The following is a 19,929-nucleotide window of genomic DNA, read 5'->3' as shown; positions in this document are numbered from 1 at the left end:
AAACAAATTCTGTAAATTAAAAAGAAGTCAAGCGTGAAGTTGGGGCTCAGCCAAACTTAAATCTGACTTTTTTTCTCTTCTAAGGAGATGAGTTCTGCTTCATTTTTCACCCTGGGCTCATTAGATGAGAAGAAGGGAGCAGGAGAACTAAATAAACGTGCGTACATCCACTTCGCTGCACTCACACTTCAAGACAGTAATCATTATTTTCTATGCCTAATTTAATCTGTGAAAAATAAAACAAGTTTTTGCATAACAGTTTCAAAACGTACTTGACTTCGACTCCTCCTTTGACTGACAGTGTCCTTTACAGTTCAGAAAACAGGTCTAATAACTTGTTTTGTCCTGTTCCCTGTGAATCACTGTGTCACTGGAATTAGCTTTCAGACTCCTTTTAGGTGTGAAATAACAAAGATCTAATAAGGGCTTGAGCCTCGACAGTTTCCTTCAACATCAACAAAGCAATTCAGAGGATAACTAAGTTGACTAAAACCCTGTTACATCATCTGTGGGTGATGTTTTTCAAAAGTTGTGGTTAGTGGTTATACAACTGTGACACTGACAAATCTCCAATCCTATTCTCATTTTCTCAGTTTTAGACACCTACGCTTTTCTGTTGGTTGCATCATATTTTCTATCAAAATTTTGAGGCTGCCTTACAACCATGTTGAATGTATTGACAACATTCAGATCCCTGTTACTCAGACAGAGTTCTCATTAGTTCTGATGCCGTGCCCTCAGGTGTTGTCTCACTTTTGAAAAGTTATAAAGCAAATGATCCTGAACAACTATTATCAAAAGTAGTAGAGACAGCTGTGGGCGAAAGCTGTTCTCCCAAAAACAACAACAGGACAAAAACAAACCATCACTGTTCCTGAAACTATTCTGAAGAAATGATACGTATTAGCAAAGTTAGATCGTTGCCACAGAATTTTTTAATTTTTTTTCAACAAAGTTACAAATGTGTCTAATAAGATTCAGTTTAATTCAATCACTTATTTGTCACATGGAACTATACTTCAGTCAGGACCACTTTAGTAAAAGAAAACTTTATTTCCATTTGCAGTATTATATTTGGCGGTATGGCCTGTTCTGGGGCCTCTCTGCCTTTCCTAGGGCTATGAAGAAAGCCTAAGGCGGAGAAAGCACACCTCTCTACCCTTCTGCGTGCCTGCATGGAAAGCCTTAAGGCAGAGAGGGCGCACCTCCCTGCCATTCCATGCGCCTACGTGGGAAGCCTAAGGCAGAGAGAGAACACCTCTCCACACTTCTGCATGCCTGCCTGCATGGAAAGCCTTAAAACAGAGAACACACCTCTCTGCCCTTCCACACGCAAACCAGGAGAGCCTGAGGCAGAGAGAGCACACCTCCCTGCCCTTCCATGTCCCTACATAGAAAGCCTATGGCAGGGAGAGCAGCAGCAAAGATACCCCGGGAACAGAACAGAGCAGCATCAATGGCCACCAGAAATGACATTGATAAGTAAGACACAGTATGAAAAGGAGGAGCTGGGGGGGAGACATGTTGCAAAGCAGCTTGCAGAGGAAGCAGCAACAGTAGGCAGGCCAGGGCAGTTTAAATAGGGCACCCTGAATGAGATTCGCCAGTTGGTTGCATTGAATGGAATCATGTGATCAGCTGCTCCATCAGTTGATTGGGTTGTTTGAGATCAGCTAATGGAGCTGGGATGTGAGCTGAGCTTGACATCGTGTCCTGCCTGAACTAACACTATGCTCATTAAAGTACAACTCCAGTGAAATGTGAACTCATCGGCTTCTTTTTATTTGTGCACTGTAGTTTAGTCCTTTTTGCATCTTCTTACCATGGACATGATTCCAGATGGTTCTGATAATCCTTTGTTTCTGGCTGTGAAATGATTTAACTGTCCACACATCCCGACCTCAACAATCCCAATGACACACCAGTCCTTATTCATTGTAAATCACACGCCTCTGCTCTATTGGATCGGGATACAGAAAGAGTGTCACCTGGTTGAATGACACTGTCCAGGATAAGCCAAGCTTTGGTAAATCAAGGATATTAGAGTTCCTGATATTCCATTGGAAAGTGATGTGGCACTGAGGTCATCCAGATTATTTTCAACATCTGTACAATGGCTAGCAGGATGCTAGTTCAGGTTGTGCTCATTCTTCTCTATCCTCAATGTTTACTTTTGAAAACTTGACCTGGCAAGCTAGCAGCTAGCTAGCAGAAGTCGACAGGAGGAGAGTTTACAGACTGGTGAGTTGATTTACTCATCCTGATGAGTGACTCGCAGCTGCACGCCACCACCGTCCAAAGCCAATCACAAAAAGCACCACCAAGACTTGAGAAAAAGACGTAGGAGCCTCAATTTAGCACAAATTTAGCTGAGCTGAGAGGCCACTGGAAGCGTCTACACCTAAAAGTACATTTTTCGGCTTCACAGGTTTAAACCCTACAAATCATCATTTACTTATAATAAGACATGAACTGCACTTTCTGTGGGGAAAACAGAGGAATAATGCTACATTTAACCTGGAACAGTGTGAAAACCTTCATGGGTTACTGCCAACCATGCCCTCTGTGGTGGCATCAGCCATTTTCTATGGAGTGGGTTGCTGGGGCAGCAGCATCACAACAGGTGACAGGTAGAGACTCAGCAGACTGATAAAGAAGGCCAGCTCTGTCCTTCGTTACTCTCTCGACCCAGTGGAGGTGGTGGGAGAAAGGAGAATGATAGCCAAGCTATCATCCTTTACTGACGACATGTCCCACCTCATGCAGAACACTTTGACAGCACGGGGCAGCTCCTTCAGTGACAGGCTGCTTCACCTGCGGTGTTTGAAGGAGAGATACCGCAGGTCCTTCCTTCCTGCTGCTGTCAGACTTTACAAACAATACTGCTCTCAGTAGACCACACATATGAATTTTTTTTTACTATTTTTTACCGCTTACAATCACTCAGGTGCAGTATCAGTTGTGTTAAACTGTGCAAAATCTATACTTCCATTGGTCATTAATGTAAAAATCAACCACTCAATCTGTCTCTTTGTTATATTCTGCTTCTTTTTGATGCTTCCTTATAATATTTCTTTGTATTTTTATTTTGTTTGCTTATTGTTCTGCTCTTTGATTTGTATAGTTTACTTATTTTATGTACTTATATATTGCTTTGTATTTTATTGTTTTCTACAGATGCTTCCTGTTTGCACTATCCCTTTGCTGCTGAAAATAAAGGATTATCTTATCTTATCATACATATTACAAGGAAAGGGATTTGTTTTGTCTAACTGGACTCTGGATCGGGGCCAAAAAAAATTGATCACTTGCAGTGATGTTAAAGGGTTTTCAATGTGGTGAGTCTCCAGGACCCACAGGTGGTCACAGGAGTTTTTTTGACAAGCTGTATTGTTAAACACGTGTTTGATGTAACATGGTTAGAACACACACTCTCTCACTAAGCAGAGAGTCACTGCCCAGAAGAGAGCTGTAAATCTCTGCAGAGAAAAGACTGAGTCATTCACCACTAAAGTGTTAGTTTTAGGTTTATCTCTACGCTTCTTAAATCAGGTGCTTTCGCTTCTCTCACTCATTTTTCCAAATCAGAATATCAACATTTTTTGAGAACAACTATTCACATCAACATTTTGTAATATTTAAATAATAAGCTTGGACAGTTTCACTGTATGACAATATACCAGGGTATTTAGAAATCCCCACTGTATGATATTCAACATTGTCAAAGGTACCGACATTTATCTTTCTCCTCAACTCATAAGGATATGCTGTATTCAGAATGTACTCTCTGTAGTGCACATACGGTGCCACTAGAGGTCAGTCTCTACTGTTGGAACAGGCAGGTGAGCTGACAGACATGGTGACTTCCAGTGGTGGGGATAACATTACAGTATTGTAAACAACCGGCTAGCAATGGCAGAGAAGACAGCAGGGAAAAACTGTGACAGACAAAGCAGGGAGGGTCAGCAACGGGAAATCAGTCAAGAATAAAGTGCTGGAGAGTCTTGCAGGAGTGGCGAGGAACAATGTGGCAACGAGTGACTGAGAGGCTGGTGTATATGTACTGGCTGTATGTAATGAGGGACAGGTGAACTAAGCTGGCATGATGAGGTGGGCGTTGTTGACAGGCAGGAGTGGGATAAGTATAGACAGGTGATTGGTTGGCAGGAAGGAGTGACAGAAAGGTGGGATGAGGGGAAAATTACTAACTGAGGGCTGAGTGAGTGTGTAGGCAGAAAAGAGCAGGTGGCCAGGAATGCAGAACTGTGACAAAATCAGAGTTGGTAATTGTTGGAACAGTGGACTAACTAAACTAACAAGACTAGGACAGATCTGGTGAGTTTGGTGAATGACCGCTGTTTTATGGTAAAATAGTCGTGGTTCTGTGAAAGAGAGAAAATGTAATTCAGAAGGAGTATAGTTGTATTTCTCTGTTTAATTAGGGAATACCCTGAAGAAATTTCAGGAAGGTATAAAGTTATGAGAAAATTGATACCGCCCAAGCCTAATATATCGTTTTATATATGTATATATACATATATATACATTTTTTTAGAAACTAAAGAGAACTAAAGTGATTCAACCCATAATAATTTAAATAAGCTACTATATAAATTTCAAAGTTCAATATTTTGAGAAATAGGCTTATTCTCTTCTCTTTCTGAGAGGAGGTTTTATGGTTTTTCTTTGATTCATTGAGAGTACAAACAAAACGGGATCTTGTTGTCTTACGTAAGATATATGCGCAGATGGTAAGAAAATATCAGCCATCAGTTATAATATTTATTGAACATGGCGCATCCCCTGGGTGGTAAAACATGCCAACAGGTCATCATCAACATAAGTGAACACAGCATCAATCAGTGGCCACGTGAGTTCATTTGCTAATACCAATTTTGGACCCTTGACTGTTGAAATGAAATCTGTGCAGCTTGTTGCAGGGAGGGCATTTAGCTCCTCTCCCAATGACTGAGACCACAAGATCCAACACTGGATCTTGTCTATGTAAGACAGATGTGCAGACAGTAAGAAATGACAGATGACAGTGAGGTTTCTTTAGGTCATTAATAGACTCTTTTACTGTTAGTAAACAACATGATGTTTTTGGTGGGCGTGGCCTAGCTCACTCTCTGGTGAATGACCATGTTCAGGTGTTACTTGAATAAGTAAACACTGCCCAACGGGACCAGACTGGCCGACTCGTATGCTCTCACTCAGTGGATGGATGATGTCACAGGAAGCTTTGTGGTTGATTACCATGCCAATCTTACAAAGGAGGACGACACTTGAACAGTTGGGAGCTGGTATGTGATAAAATTTAAGTTTTGAGCCATGACTCGTTCCATTCTAGCTCCTAATAACACAACAAGACGACATTTTAAGGCTCCTGTGTAGCCTACAGCCCTGTGGGGGAGAGTCGTGTTTTGCCTCCAGCAAATAAATTGACATCATTGTGACAGTGGTCCTAAAAGGATCTATAAGATTTCAACATGGATTTGTTGTTGACAATGTAGAATTATTAGGGAAAAAAGTGCGCTGCGATCGTGGGTTTAATGCTCCTTTCAGATTTTAATGTGTCACAGACACAGGACATGTACCTAGCAACATCACTGGTCTAGTAAAGTATATATAAAAGTTGTTATTCATTGTCATTTAGGGTTGCCAATGTGTACATAGACAAATAACAGGTTGCAGTTGTTTTATCTTAAAGTTTTAAACTCAACACCAGAAACACAGAAAAAGATCTGTTAGCTGATCACCTCACCTAAAATACCTCCTTGCCTCCACACCAGCAGAGAACATTAATTACTGAATTAAATGCTGACAGTTATAATGATTGATTAATTGTCTGAGTAGTTAAAAAAATATACAAAAAGAAACAGAGATAACCCGTAAGAAAAAAGTGGCAGCTCAAACTGTCCTTAAAGAGCCTGGAGCCAGACTCTTTAAGGACAGTTTGTGGGTTCAATAAAGAGTAAAGTGCACTGACCTCAATATGAACCATCTATGAGCTATTCTCTTTTACTGCAGGTGCAGGTCAAAGGACTCTTGACAGTTCAATTCTCAGTGTGAGGTTTTCATTTACAACAAGCTTTCTTATCATAAAACCTTTTTCTAACCACGTCACCTGAACTCACCTTAAAGCAACTCTTACCTTTCTTGCATTTCACACAGCACTTATGAAAAATGTGAACATCCACAACTCCCGCCTCCCTCCAAAGTCCCATCCCCCTCCTGCAACTCCACCTCCCTCCAAAGGCCTACTCCCCCCTCCTCCATTACATCCTCATTACATCTATGATAAACATAGGCGTTGGCAAGGTAACGTTAGATACATGGAAGAGGAGAGCGAGTGTAACGTTACAACCAAGACAGTCAAACACAACCCTGGAGTTTTAAAATTCAGCCGGAGTCAGTGATGACTGATGAGTTTTAGAATAAGGTTACAGTGCTAACGTTAGATAGTAGCGTTAACGTTACTAGTAAGTGGAAACGCACAAGGAAGATAACGTTAATGTTTCAGAGGCTACGCTACAGTAGGCTAATGTTAGCCATTAGCAACCAGATGCTGTTACATTAGAGGCAAACTAAAAATACCTGTCCAGCAGAAACTCTGCGACCATCTCGTCCATTTTTAGCTCAGGATGAAGCTGCATCAGTCTTTGCCATCGCTCGAAAGCAGAGCCGATGTTGAGCAAGAAAGATGTTACGCGAGTTGTTACGTCAGTCGAAGGCCTCCACGTGGGGAAAACAGGCAGGACGCTCGGCCAATGATTGGTTGGAGTTTTCTTAGAACCATATGAGAATGGTATAATTATGAGTTTTTATTTCTGGTTCACTTACATTTTAGTGTGCCATCAGCTTATTAACAGCATTTTAACCTAACCAAAGAAAAGCGTAAAATTTTGCAGGTAAGTGTCACTTTAACAAAACTTTTAGTAATACCTGAACCCAACGTTAATTGATCAGTCTACCACTTTGCTACAAACCAAAATATCTCAACAACACAGAAAATGATCTGCACAAATTAATTTTATAATGTTGGATTCAGCTTTCCAATGTGAGAATGTATCTCATTTACTTGCAAAGCTAATACTCTGACTGTTTGTTTGACAAAACAATCTGAGACCGCGTGTTTGGCATCCTTTACTATTTGTCACCATTTTATCGACTAACTGAGAAATTAAATTTAAAATCTGGTAAAAAAAAAAAAAAAAAAAAAAAAAGATGAAAATGAAAATGATAGATTCATTGACAAAAATAGTTGCAGATATGCTAGTCTCGCGTGACCAGCCTCCCTTACTTCGGAATGGGAGTCTGGGGAAATTTGTCTTTCGTTTTGCAATAGAAATGGGCGGGGATATCCAGACCACGTGACGGCGTTGCCATAGGTGCGGCACGTGTGTTACATGTAACAGGGACGTTGCAGCAGCTGAATCAAATGAAATCATATCCATTTTAATCTCTTCTTGCAATGCACCGAACACTTCCTTTTCTGTTGTACTACGGACAACAATTCTGGGAACAGCAATTCCGGTGTAGGGGGGTGTAAGGCAAAGCTAGTCAGCCGTTGGTCAAGGAAGAGAGTAGCAATCACATCACTGCCGTGCGGAGCCAGCGCTAGTTCTATTACAACTTTCCTATGGGAATGTCCACAGACGACAGAGTCAGCCAGCGTGCTGACGTCATCGGCTTCTGTGTAAGAGATTACAGACATGCCTGCTGGAGAATGAATTGTCAAATTTAGACATGAACACAGAAATTGGTTAAAATAAACAGAGAGATGTAATGGGAATTAAGTGCATTCAACCAAATTATGTAAAGGCCTGTCTCAAAAACAAAAACAAAAAAAACAACACATTTTAGACAGACGTCTGAAGCCAAAGCTCCTTAGGCAGAGCAAAACTGGCAGAGATGGCCAGAATCATAAAGTTGCACATTTGCAAAAGACAAAGGTGAATATAAAATGTCCATACTGAAAAAAGCATTCAGATCATAACCATTTAACAAATTAATAAATTTACTGAAATGTATAGTCGCACAGTGCTCTACTGTATAGACAGTTTACATGCCAACTTGCTGAAGTATTCTCATCCAGGTTAAGCACCAGTAATTTCTTTGGGCCAAGTGTGAACCTGAAACGCATCGTTATCAGCCTGCATGGTTTTCTAGAAAAACTCCTCATCTCCTTTAAAACATTTGCAAGAAACGTTACCCGAGGAGTCAGACCTTCCAGCTGGGTTTCTGTCTGTTATTAAAGCCTTTTCGACTTATCACAGGGAGAAGGTACAGAGTTTTTATTTTTGATCCTTTTCGGTTTCTTCCTGCTGCTGCTTGCAATGAGCAGATTTGCTCCTGGCACACTGCTGGCGCGCTGAGAAGTGAGCGCAAAGTCCATTTTTCTATGAGTCCTGTGTATTAATGCACTCTGCTCTACTCAAGTTCACCAAAATTTGTTTCACTTTCAATCAACCAAAGCTTCAGCAGAGCTGGATTCATGGATACAGCATTAATCAACCCAGCAGCAGCGGTAGCAGTGTTCATTCTGGGTGTAGCCGAGGTAATATGTAAATCAGACCTCTCATCTGTTGTGCGGTCCGTAGTTCAAAGCTGCAGTTTGTGTCAAAATTTCAAGGGCTTGGACCTTGGCGCTCAAGCACGGCTTTTAATGAAAAATGAAATGAAGAGACAGAAATACCCCAGAAGGAAAAAGTGACAGCTCAAACTCTCCTTAAAGAGCCCGGAGCCATGTGGGTTGGATAAAGAGCAGTTGGATAAAGTGTTTTGACCTTAATTTGAGCCATCCATGAGCCACTCTCCTTTACTGCAGGTGCAGCTCAAAGGACTCAGAGGAAGTCGATCAAACTCTGACAGTTCAATTCTCAATGTGAGTTTTTTTTTTTAGCAAGTTATCACAAAACCCTTTTCTACGCACATCACCCAAACTCACCTTCAGAAAACTTTTAGTTAAAACCTGAACCCACCGTCAGTCGATCGGTCCACCACTTTGATCCAGACTAAAATGTCTCAACAACTATTAGATAGATTGCCATTAAATCTGGTTCACACATTCTTGTCCCTCTCAGGATGACCTGAAATAACTGAAATGATTTTGGGATTTTTTCATGTCGGGCCATCAGAACAAAAATTTGATCTGTCAAATATTCTTTGATCTATGATCAAAACTAATGTCAGTCCCATGAACCTCAGCTCTACATTGTGTTTAGTTTTAATTGGCAAGATAACAGCTGAAATACATGGGGCATGGACATGACATGTTACATATGGTGGGGTGAAGCAGAGCAGGGGTTTTACCTGCTACACAAGCCTCTTTCCTTCTGGACAAAAACCCACTAACATCTGGCTTTTGTATTTAAGGGGAAGGGTTACAATCGACATTCTTTCCTGGGACAAATTACTCCTCAGGAGTATCAGGTATTTATCAGCTACAGGTCCGATTGGCTTTAATGGAAAGAGGACAACTTCATTGATTTTGCATGAGAACAATCACAACAGTGCTCAATAATGTGGAACATACATATATTGTAGTAGTAAGGGGGATTCAGTCTCAAAGTGCCAGGAAGTAGACTCAACCATCACAGTTTTCTGTAGCTTAAGATTTAGTCTTAAAGTAGCTTGTTTTGTCTGAAACCTAAAGAATGATCTAAGTGGTTATGGATAATTAATGAATACTGAATTAAAATATTTAAGGGTTTCTGTTAACTAGCATACAAGACTGGACGGGAGCTTGAAACAGTAAGGTAGTGATTACACAGTTTCCACTTTAAACCTTGAAACCACCAGAATGCCCCATAAATGACAATAATTAACGCGTTCTCACCCCAAGTCGCCACATGTTGCCGTTTTGTCAGTGGCCTTTCACGTCTATGTACTACGTGCTAGGTATCTTTCTGCATCTGCTGTTGACATTGCACGATGCCACTACCAAGGCTGAGATGTTAACAAAAGCACATGGTAAGGTTTAGGCATCGAACTAGGTGGTTAGGTTCAGAAAAAACATCATGGTTTATCTCTACATTTGTACGGGAAGCCAACACCAAAATCCTGGTTGAAAGTCCAGGGTTTGTTGGAGCCATCCATCGCCCCTCCAACCTGCCCTATGTGGACTTTTCTACACCTTATATTATGTTGTTAGTACCGTTTCAACCTGAAGCCGTCCAGCTACGTATCATACCGCAGCGACAAGAGCTGTCCAGCCGACCAGCGGTGTATCATAAAACCACGAAAGGTTCGGTCCATCTGCGTTACTACCTGTGGTGACTATCGTAAACCAAAAATTTTATTAGTCACCTGCGATGGCTCAGGAATGTTCTTAACACGTACTCCAGTCCATTAAATTAAACTGTCCAGAAGAAGTTTCTCTTTTGGGTGACGTTCCCATTTATTGCAAAAAATATAAATCCAAAAGAAAAGGGTTACATTACCAAATTATGTTGCTGGGTTGAAAACAAAATGCTGGCATACGGTAAGAACCGTGTGCTTCCACCACCGCTCTGCTCTGACTGCTGATAATCAACAAACCCTTTAAGACCTGTGAATGTGCAGCTGCCCGTGTGATTAATTACCCGTGTGATTAACTAAAAATAGCATCAGTGAGACCTCCCTCCTCTAGTGGTAAAAAACAAACTAAACATACACATAAACAATTAAACTATGAAATGGCTCCTATACTAACTAATGGTGTATGGTATTATATCGCCGCAAAAGGTGGCTTTTAGTGTTGGGTGTCCAACACTGAAATCACTAACAAAGCGACGGTATTTCACAAGAACAGGCTGCAATAATTGTCAGAACTGGGACTATGTCTGTGTATTTTTACATCAGAATAACAACTACCATCATTCTTTTAAATCAAAGCTTTTATTTAATTAGTCCTTGTTAATAATGTAGGTGGTCTCTGTGGATGGAGTTACATTTAGTAAAACAGTCACCCTGTGAGACAGCACAAAAGCTGACTGACAGCGAGGTAACTTTTAATCAAAGTGCACTGAATGCACCCAACTGCTACCTGTGACCATTCATCACCAGCTTGCAGCACATTTACATGATCCCTCAAAACTCCACAGCTCCTGTTCACGTGTCTTTGTTCAGCTTCATGTTGAAGTTTAAACCCTCTGTGGTGTCATAAACAGGAGGCGCCGTAAACACAATGACAGCTGCAGCAGCTATCAATGAGACAACTCTGCTCAAATATTTACACTCACTGCCTTTGAGGCATTATAAATTTTAGCATCATGATGTTTCATCAAGTTTCATCAATTAAAAATGAGAAACTTAAGACACTACAGTATATATGCATTTGGAATTAAACAAATAAATGTAACATTCAGACTCAATATATGCTTCTCACTTCCTGCAGGCTATATTTTATATTGATGTACTTTAAAACAATTTATATAGGAGTTAATTGTCAGCAGCATTAAAGAAAGACTCATTTTAAAAATAATTTTCAATAATTGGAGCCTATTAAAGTCTGGCACCTTGGGGATTTAACTGTGTGACTCAAATTTGATAAATCTTTTGTCACTCTCTCTCTGTGCTGGCAGTGCGTGTTTCTGCATTGGTTGTGTTTGTGGCTCTGATCATCTGTGACCTGCCCTCTCACAATCAGCATCACATCAGACTTTTGTTTGTTTTAATAGTGGACCCTTGACATTTCAGAGACAGCAGCCGGGGAGAGATCAGGGGGTGTATCACTCAACCATTAGCCTGTTCATCTAGCTCTCATCCCACCCCCTTCACTCCCGACGTCACCGCATCAAATGCGAACGGATCCGTCTGTAAACCCGCCACTTGCGCTCTGAGCGGCTGCCTGAGCGCATCTAAGCTGGACACATGTGGCGCTTCGCAGCAACGCACATGAAACTGTACTGATATTGAACCCAACCGGAAGCGGAGCTTTGACTCTTTCTTTTTCCCATGCTCTGTCCTTGCGTCTTTTCTTTGATCCACGTATGTCTTTATTCAGAGGAAAGTGGACATTTTTTACTTTTCATTTCCTCGGAGCACACAGCCCGTCGCCAGCTTGATTTGAAATAAACCAAGGTAAGACAAGTTAGTTTGTTGGCTTTACCTACTGTCACAAATGTGTCTATTAATTGGTTAAAAGTAATTATTTTTTGATGTTTGAATTTGACTCAATGCAGCCAAAGCTCGTTGAGTGCGTATAAAGTCGACAACTCAAGCGTATCGGTGCGCGCACGTCCTTATTCTCCGTCCGGCTCTCCATCCTGCCAGCTTTCTCCACTTTGATGCACTGAGCTCCATTAGGACACAGAAACCTCTTTGTCAAAGAGTGGTCAGTCATGCGTGTTTTTGCGCACAGTCAGCTCCCTCAAGTTTGCATCCTGTGCCATCCATCGCCTAATTTGATGCGCAAAGTTACCAGAGGAGGACAATCAGGAACCAGACAGCCCTGGTGAACCCTAATTTCCCATCAGCGCATGTGAAGTGCAGAGACTGCTACGCGCGCAATGTTGGCACAAAATGTACATCTTCATATATTCTCTGGTCTGTGCCTGCACCCACCGGCGGAGGTCCCGTTTGCTGCTGTGGAATTCTGCGCACAGTGCTAATGAGGGGAAACAGAGATGAAGCTACAGTACATGTTGGTCACTGAGGGCTGGAGGCTAAACCTTACAGTGGGGAGTCTGAGGGCATGAATACAGTAACAGGAATACAGTTAAGATAAAAAGTAAGACCCTCAGAAATACTGAAACACATATTAGGTTCGTTTTTAAAACATGTCAAGACGTTGCATTACAATAAGCCTCTAAACATCCACTGTTCTTTGACCCTGAACATTTCCATTTTGTGACCTGCAGTCTGTTGAGCTGGAAGTAAAAACAATGACCTGCATGCTCAGTGTAACACGCAGCTATATATTCTGTTCATGTGGCTATTTTCTTACATGCAGCTAAGGATATTGTGTGAAACATTAAACTCGATCACACTGCAACATGACAAAGTAGAAAGTGCAATCAAAGCAAGACGGAGGTTGTGGCAGGCTTGTGAACATGCACCCTCTGGGGTTGTCTACCCTCTGAGACTCAAATACATTTGAAGTTTATTTGAAGCTGCCTATTTGGTAATGCTGAAGGAAGGCACGTGAAGGATCATGAATGTTAGACAGATTTATCCCAGTGGGAAATTGTACTGTCACAGCAGCAAAAAGACACTGACAATGAGCAAAAACTATACTCAAAGCTTAAAACAAGAAGGAGTTTTTTTCTGTAGATATATACATGTGTAGTGGCAATACACAATAGTGCCAATAGTGTACGAGTCCAAGGTGAGTGTATTGGAGGTAAAATTGAGGAAAAGCAAGGCGACTATATGCACCAAAAAACCCCAAAAGACACAGGAACTTCTGTGAGCTGCTGCAACAGGCTGTCATTCAACTGCAGCATCATATAGTGAAGCTTTCTCGGTGTCTTTGGGGGGACAGTTTAAATTATTCGCGGGGTAAATGCACTGTGATAGCCAAAGCTCAGCTCGAAAATCATATTGTGTTATCTTTGGGACATCTGGACAGTGTTAGCTTCGACTCCTGCTGTCGCTACTGTAAGCTACTAATATTAGTAAGACTGAACTATTGTGGCAACATCATGACATAATGAAGTGGACAGAGGCTGGTCTAAATCTGATAAACAAAACAACAGACGAGAAGATTTAGATTTGGATTCTCTCTTGGCCATAAATGAAGAAGCAATGGTTGCTATAACTTATGAGGTTGTGATTGATATAGCAGGTAAATATTATAAAAGAAAACAGCAAATTACAATATCATAAAATGCTGTATCTGTCATATATTTACATGACATGGTTTCTGTTGACCATTTGATTGTTCACATTTTAGGATAGCTTGGTCAACTACAGCACAATATTGTTGCATACTGCAGTAATGTGACATATCGCACGTCTTTAATTCATTAAATCAAACTGACTGAATAAAATCTTAATCCAGATTGTATCTGGACTAATGTACACTCTAAAAAATGATTAATCAGGTCTGTGGATAATGCTTAAAATAAAAAAGTGACGACTTATTTTAAGAAGTTTTTTACATTTTTGAGAAGGCTAAAACTAAAATAAGTTAGAATATCTTAAATAAAATCGTTTGACCACTAAATATCAACACAACGTTTGGATAAATATTAAGTTGGTTCAACTTAATCAAGTTTTTCGAGATCAAAGCAAATCATGTTGGTTGTACTAAAGTGATTGAGTTTGTCAGAATAAAAAAGACTACTGGGATTTACTCAATAATGGCAGAGTTGAAACTACTTAAAAAAAATGCATGCAAATTTTTACCTTCATTTTTTTTTAACTGAACGAGTGGATTCTTTTTTAGAGTCTAGTCAACCTACTGAGCACATTTTTCCGCAATGTTTATCACACTAGGATTGTATAATTTCTCCACTATACTGATATTACATGCTTTTTACACTGTTTATGAATGATGCTTCAATAAAAAAGGCATCATCACTTAATCTGAACCTTTGTGCTGAAATTCTAAATCTTTCAGCTTGAGCATGAACACGACCACAAGTCTAAGCTATTAAATGTCTCCTGCTGATGTTATTACTCTCAGGGTGGAAAAAGCCTGTGAAACCAGACCTTTACTGAGCACTAATGATTTCAGACTGACATTCTGAGAGAGCAAGACCTACCACACCACACCACACTACAATCATTTATCACTGGTCAAACTATCGCAATTCACATTCACTAGCTGTGGGTGAAAGCAGTAGGTCCATCAGTAGACGACAGGCGGCAATTCACGAGGCTTATGAACTAAACATGGATAAGGAGAAAAAATGACTTCATTTCTTTTCTTTAGCAATCAATGTACAGATTCTGACATCAACATTAGCCAAGACTGTGCTCTATGGTAGAGTGTGATTTGAATAAACTCATTATGTCTGTACACTGACACAGAAACTGGGTTTAATTAATCTAAAAGTAACAGAATATGAGTTACTGGTGGATTTATTATATTGCCTCATAGACACGTGCTTGGCCAATGCCCTGAACACCACAAATCACCTAGTCTGAGTGGGCAGAAGTTCACTGCATAGATCAGCCTCTCATTGGGCGGAACGAGCCACCCACTGAAGTCCCGCCCTACCACCTCCGGTTGTGTAGCAGTTTTCAACCATTTTCAACACGTCCTTTACTAACTTTTGCGGTGTTTGATCTTGCGGGGATGTAGCCATTTTTCTGCCATGGTTCACGTCCTGTAGGTGATATTTTTGTGGGCATGTTACACCAAAACTCGTTTCCCCCGGGCAGTATTTTTGCAAGCGCACCGTTGCTGTGGCACTGCCCAGAACGATTGTGATTGGTTGAAAGAAATACAAGCATTCACAAGGCGTTTTTTTCTCCAATCTTAAAGTGAGAGTCGGCCCAGCCAGACCTTTCTTTTCTGGAGAAAGGTCTGGTGAGCAAGACTACAAATCACCAATGTGACATATCTGAGCCAGGTGGTTGTTTATGTCACACAAGTAAAGCTCAAGCATCTGGAGGCATTCTCCCTCTAGTAGACTATCTAAACCCTCAGGATCATGGAAATTCTTTTCAGTTTTACCAAGTTTAAAGAAGTCAGTCAATCAATTTGTGATGTTAAACCACCTGAAACCATACATCACCCCATGTTCAACACCACATCTGACATATATAGGTTATAAGGCAAAAGAGAAGCAGGTGAAATGTGGTTTAATGTCACATCGTTTCACCCATCACATCCGAAAAAATTCTAATCCAGAGGAATACTGTGGAGGTACATCCATACGCACAGTTCACACCAGTCACATTTAAAGGGGCTACTGGGATTCCATTTACTGTCTGATATAACAGACAAAAAGCTCATGTCTCATTCTGTCTAAATTTGCTCGTCTCTACAGGAAACCAGCAGAGAATAAAATTGTTTTTAGATTATTGAATATTCTACCTTGAGTCTTTTATGCAGAAGAAAGTCAAAAAAGCATTTTGCAAGTCTGTAGCAACACTGTTCACTAAGAACAAAAATTACCAGGGTCCTTGTTTGTGGAGATTTAAGGCTATGGGATGTAGATTTTATCTTGCCACCTGTTGGCGGCATACGTTGAGTTTCCAAGCGGAAGCAACGGGAAAGTAAATAATACAGGAAAACACCATAAATCTCAGCCAAGTAATTAAGTAAAATTAAGGTAGTTAGATGCACCTAAACAAGAAACTGCGGCATCTAAGCAAAGTTTTTAAGGCGTCCTAGGGCGACACTTTAACTTAGTCATGGGATAAATGAACAGTGGGGGTGCTTGTTTGTGTGGTTTCAGTCTAAGTCTCTTTTAGGTGGTCTATTACATCTTATATTACATTTACTCTATAGATTTTATCTTGGTGCCCACATGTGCCGAGTCTCCGAGCAAAAGCAAGAGGAAAGTGATTCATATAGAACGTGTCCACAGGACGCAGCAAGCTTGCTTGGCGTTCCAGAGAAAAATAGCTGTGACCAGAGTTTCAGGAACTGTAGCCTATAATTGTCGCTCCAATTCGACCTACCTTCACCCCAGTCCTTGGGGCTTTACTTAAACAGCTTTAATTATTACACACAGTCTCGAATACACAACACCCCACATAGACCACCAGGACACATCTGTGTCTCTATAAATAAGTCATTAAAACTGCAGAGTTGGGTGCACTTTGAATGGCTTTCAAAATTTATAATTCTTCAGTTCCTTCAATTAACCCCCCACGCCTCCCATTTGCTCATCATGTTTTATTCACATTTGTTCAACGCATCCGCACAAAGCAGAAAGAAGAAAGTCTGTAGAGTGATTAAGCAACTGTGAGGTTTATCACTGTCACTAATGGCTCGTAGTTGGAGGCATTTCTGTCGGCATCAATCAAAAAGTAGGGGGTGCTAAATGGTCAGAAGAGGTGACAGAAGTAATAAAGGCAATATTCTACCCAGTAGGTCAGTGTGACTGGTAATAAATATGTTTTTCCCATGTAAATTCTGCTATAATCCTCAAGCATTACCACATATCCAATCAAGATTACACACAGTTATAATCAGCCATAATGAGCATGATTCATAATCACAACTACACTTATCTTTTGCAAATCTCTGTAATTGCACAGGTAGACAGTGTCACAGCTGTTTATCTGCTGTTGACTTGGAGGGAAAAAATCCACTTCCAAATGCTTGTGCACCCCGGAAACAGCCGTAAGTGGAAGGAGAAGATGTTTGCATTTCTGTGCCCATTTTGTTGTCCATTTGTAAACAGCAATTATTTTCTTATTTATCGCAATATGTCAGCTTCCATTGGAGCTACAATGGAGTCACACAACAAGAAATGTTTACACGGACTGCAGACAAAGCTGTAAGAAAGAAATGGCCATGCAAACAGCATTTTAAGATTCCCTGACAAGAATTAATGTTGACTGTTTCAACGGTAGTTGCATTACTGAAAGGGTTTGTGTTTACATGCTTTGATGTTCAGAAAAACACTTTATTTCCCTCTGTTGCTGTATTCACCTTCTGTCTGAGATGCTCCGCATTGGCATTTAAGCCCCCCTCCTAAAAAAAACCCAGTCTGCTCTGATTGGTCAGCAGTTCCGGGTCAATCACATCCTGGCATCTGTACCGTCTTTGCAGCTGAGAAATTACTGAAATAGAAAAAGCGGCACCTTCCGAACACAACCGGATGTTACAGCAGGAAAATGATCCGAGATCTGGGAGAAATTAACAACACCAGCAACCAAGATAACGTGTTTCTCTGAGGTTAGCATGCGCTACATGTAGCAGTGTATGTAATGTTAACACATGCAGTAGCGTTTCTGAAGCAGGTCATCATATAGCCAAAGTAGAAAAGAACATTGGAAACAATATTCAGAGGCCTGAGGTTTTTGCTTACAAGACTTAATACCTTTACCTCATTATTTGAAACTTTGGTCATGTTTAATATAAAATCCATTTATAAATTACAGCAAATAAGGAAAAGCCTAACAGGTATCCTATAAGTAGGATTTTTAATGGATGTTTTGCTGGATTTTTGAACACGCAGAACAATTAGAATGCTTGACAGTGCACACTGAACCTGGCAGTGATGAACAGAATCCACTTACTACAAACTATAAAAGAATATGGAAGGTCTCTCTTAAGCCACTTAATAGGTTCTGGGTAGAAGCATGGAAGCATGGAAACAGGAATATAATTAGTTAAAAAAAATAGTCCACTATAACCAGAAGGGTCAGTAGTTCAACTCAAGGCTGTGTTCCTTTTTTGATGAATCAATTAATGGACATGTCAAGCAATTGCGTCATATTTTAGATGCCAAACATTTCTTGCTTTTTTTATCTGAATATCTCTGGACAAAACAAGAAATTTAAAGTCCTCACTTCTGGCTTTGAGATACTATGACAGACAATTTTTACCATGGTATACATTTTGCTTCATCGCCTCATACTGTATCAACACTAAACATCAGGTTTTAAAAGCTAACCATCAGAATCAAAGAGCAAGTACTTCTGTCCCAACTCACCATTTTGCATTCAACAATCAAACAGAAAGAAATCATTTAGAAAGGAGGCTGACACACTGAGACACTGGTTTCTCTATAGACAGAAGACAGATATAAATTCACTGCAGCCCTGTTCCTTTGACTTCTGCATTGTTCCCTCTCTGCTTCCATTTCTCTCTCAAGGGAAAAAACAACCCCCCTCTGCTATTGTCACTGCTCTCTCTTCACCTGCACGTATGCAGCAAGCAACTACAGCTTCCTCTGTGAGAGGCTGTTTAAAGTCATATTCTGGAATTTAGAATCTCACAAACTAGAGTTTAAGTAGATATATTTATATCTGAACATAGTCAGTATTTATAGGAGTCAAGTGTCTTTGTTCATCTGATTCGGATTTAATGTCCTTGTTTTTAGCTGTATGTGTCTTTTGTTCTGTTCTATTCTGTACATCGGGAGCAACCACAGACCGTGTAACATAAGGGACATAGCCACCATGACATCACCCGTATGTTTGAAGACTCCAGTTTTGAAGCCTTGAGTTTGGCATTTTGGCCATCGCCATCTTGGATTTTTAAAAGTTGAGAAATTTGACATTGGGGATTGACTTACAAGCCTCAAGTGGCCATTTGAGGAACTGCAGTTTTTGGCACTTCTGCATTGGCTTTGTTTTTTCAGCCATGGAAGTTGTGCCTGTGGATATTCTTATTTATCCAGATCATAGTTATGTCAAGGCAATTGAATCAAACGCAACTGGACTTACTTTTGTCTTAGAAGACGTTTCACCTCTTATCCAAGAGGCTTCATCAGTTCATGCTTGTCAGACTAGGCTGGAACTACTCTGACAAACTGGTGTGGAACCAAGAGTCAAATTCCTTGTATGTTCACGCCTACTCGGCCAAATAAGCTGATTATTATTCTGATGAGGGAGGCTATGGGAAAGTTGGCACGCCAATAGCACTTCATCATGAAATACAGCAACGTCTGAAATGCACTGAACATCACAGATTGATGTTTGAGCAGAGACAGCGATGTTTCATCTCAATTACTGTTCTGTCTTAACTTTATTATGACAGTACAAAGGTATAACCCTTTTACATATAATTTCCCTGTAATGTCACTTTTTATAGACTGTTAATTTTCTGGCCTCAGGTCGTGTTACCTCCCCCTCTCACATAAAGCAGTCATCATGGTGTGTCGTGCTGTATGTGCTGTTTTTCCATATTGTAAATGATCTTTGATAGGTGTTCCATCTGTCATAACTGTTGGCTTTAACCTGTTAATGTTCTGAGACATATGGTGCTTTAACAGTGAAGGAATGAGTTAAGAGCTGAGGCTGTTTCTCATTTCCATAAAAGCACTGGTGACACAATGAATTATGCACACTGGGACTACGTAATACATGTAC

The 19,929-nt window shown here is 40.5% G+C and overlaps 1 protein-coding gene across 1 annotated transcript in view; it reads left to right on the top strand.

Annotated features, from left to right (window-relative positions):
* Positions 1-11,839: 11,839 nt before the first annotated feature.
* Positions 11,840-19,929, top strand: part of npffr2a (neuropeptide FF receptor 2a) — a 37,079-nt gene continuing 28,989 nt past the window's right edge. The window contains exon 1 of the mRNA XM_050050279.1: positions 11,840-12,066. The gene's annotated coding sequence lies outside the window, so the exon portion shown is untranslated. The remainder of the gene's footprint in view (positions 12,067-19,929) is intronic.

The sequence above is a fragment of the Epinephelus moara genome, chromosome 8 (genome assembly GCF_006386435.1).
Source record: "Epinephelus moara isolate mb chromosome 8, YSFRI_EMoa_1.0, whole genome shotgun sequence".
In the NCBI taxonomy this organism is placed as follows: Eukaryota; Metazoa; Chordata; class Actinopteri; order Perciformes; family Serranidae; genus Epinephelus; species Epinephelus moara.
The sequence above is the reverse complement of the archived record's forward strand: the minus strand, read 5'-3'. Positions and strand labels throughout refer to the sequence as shown.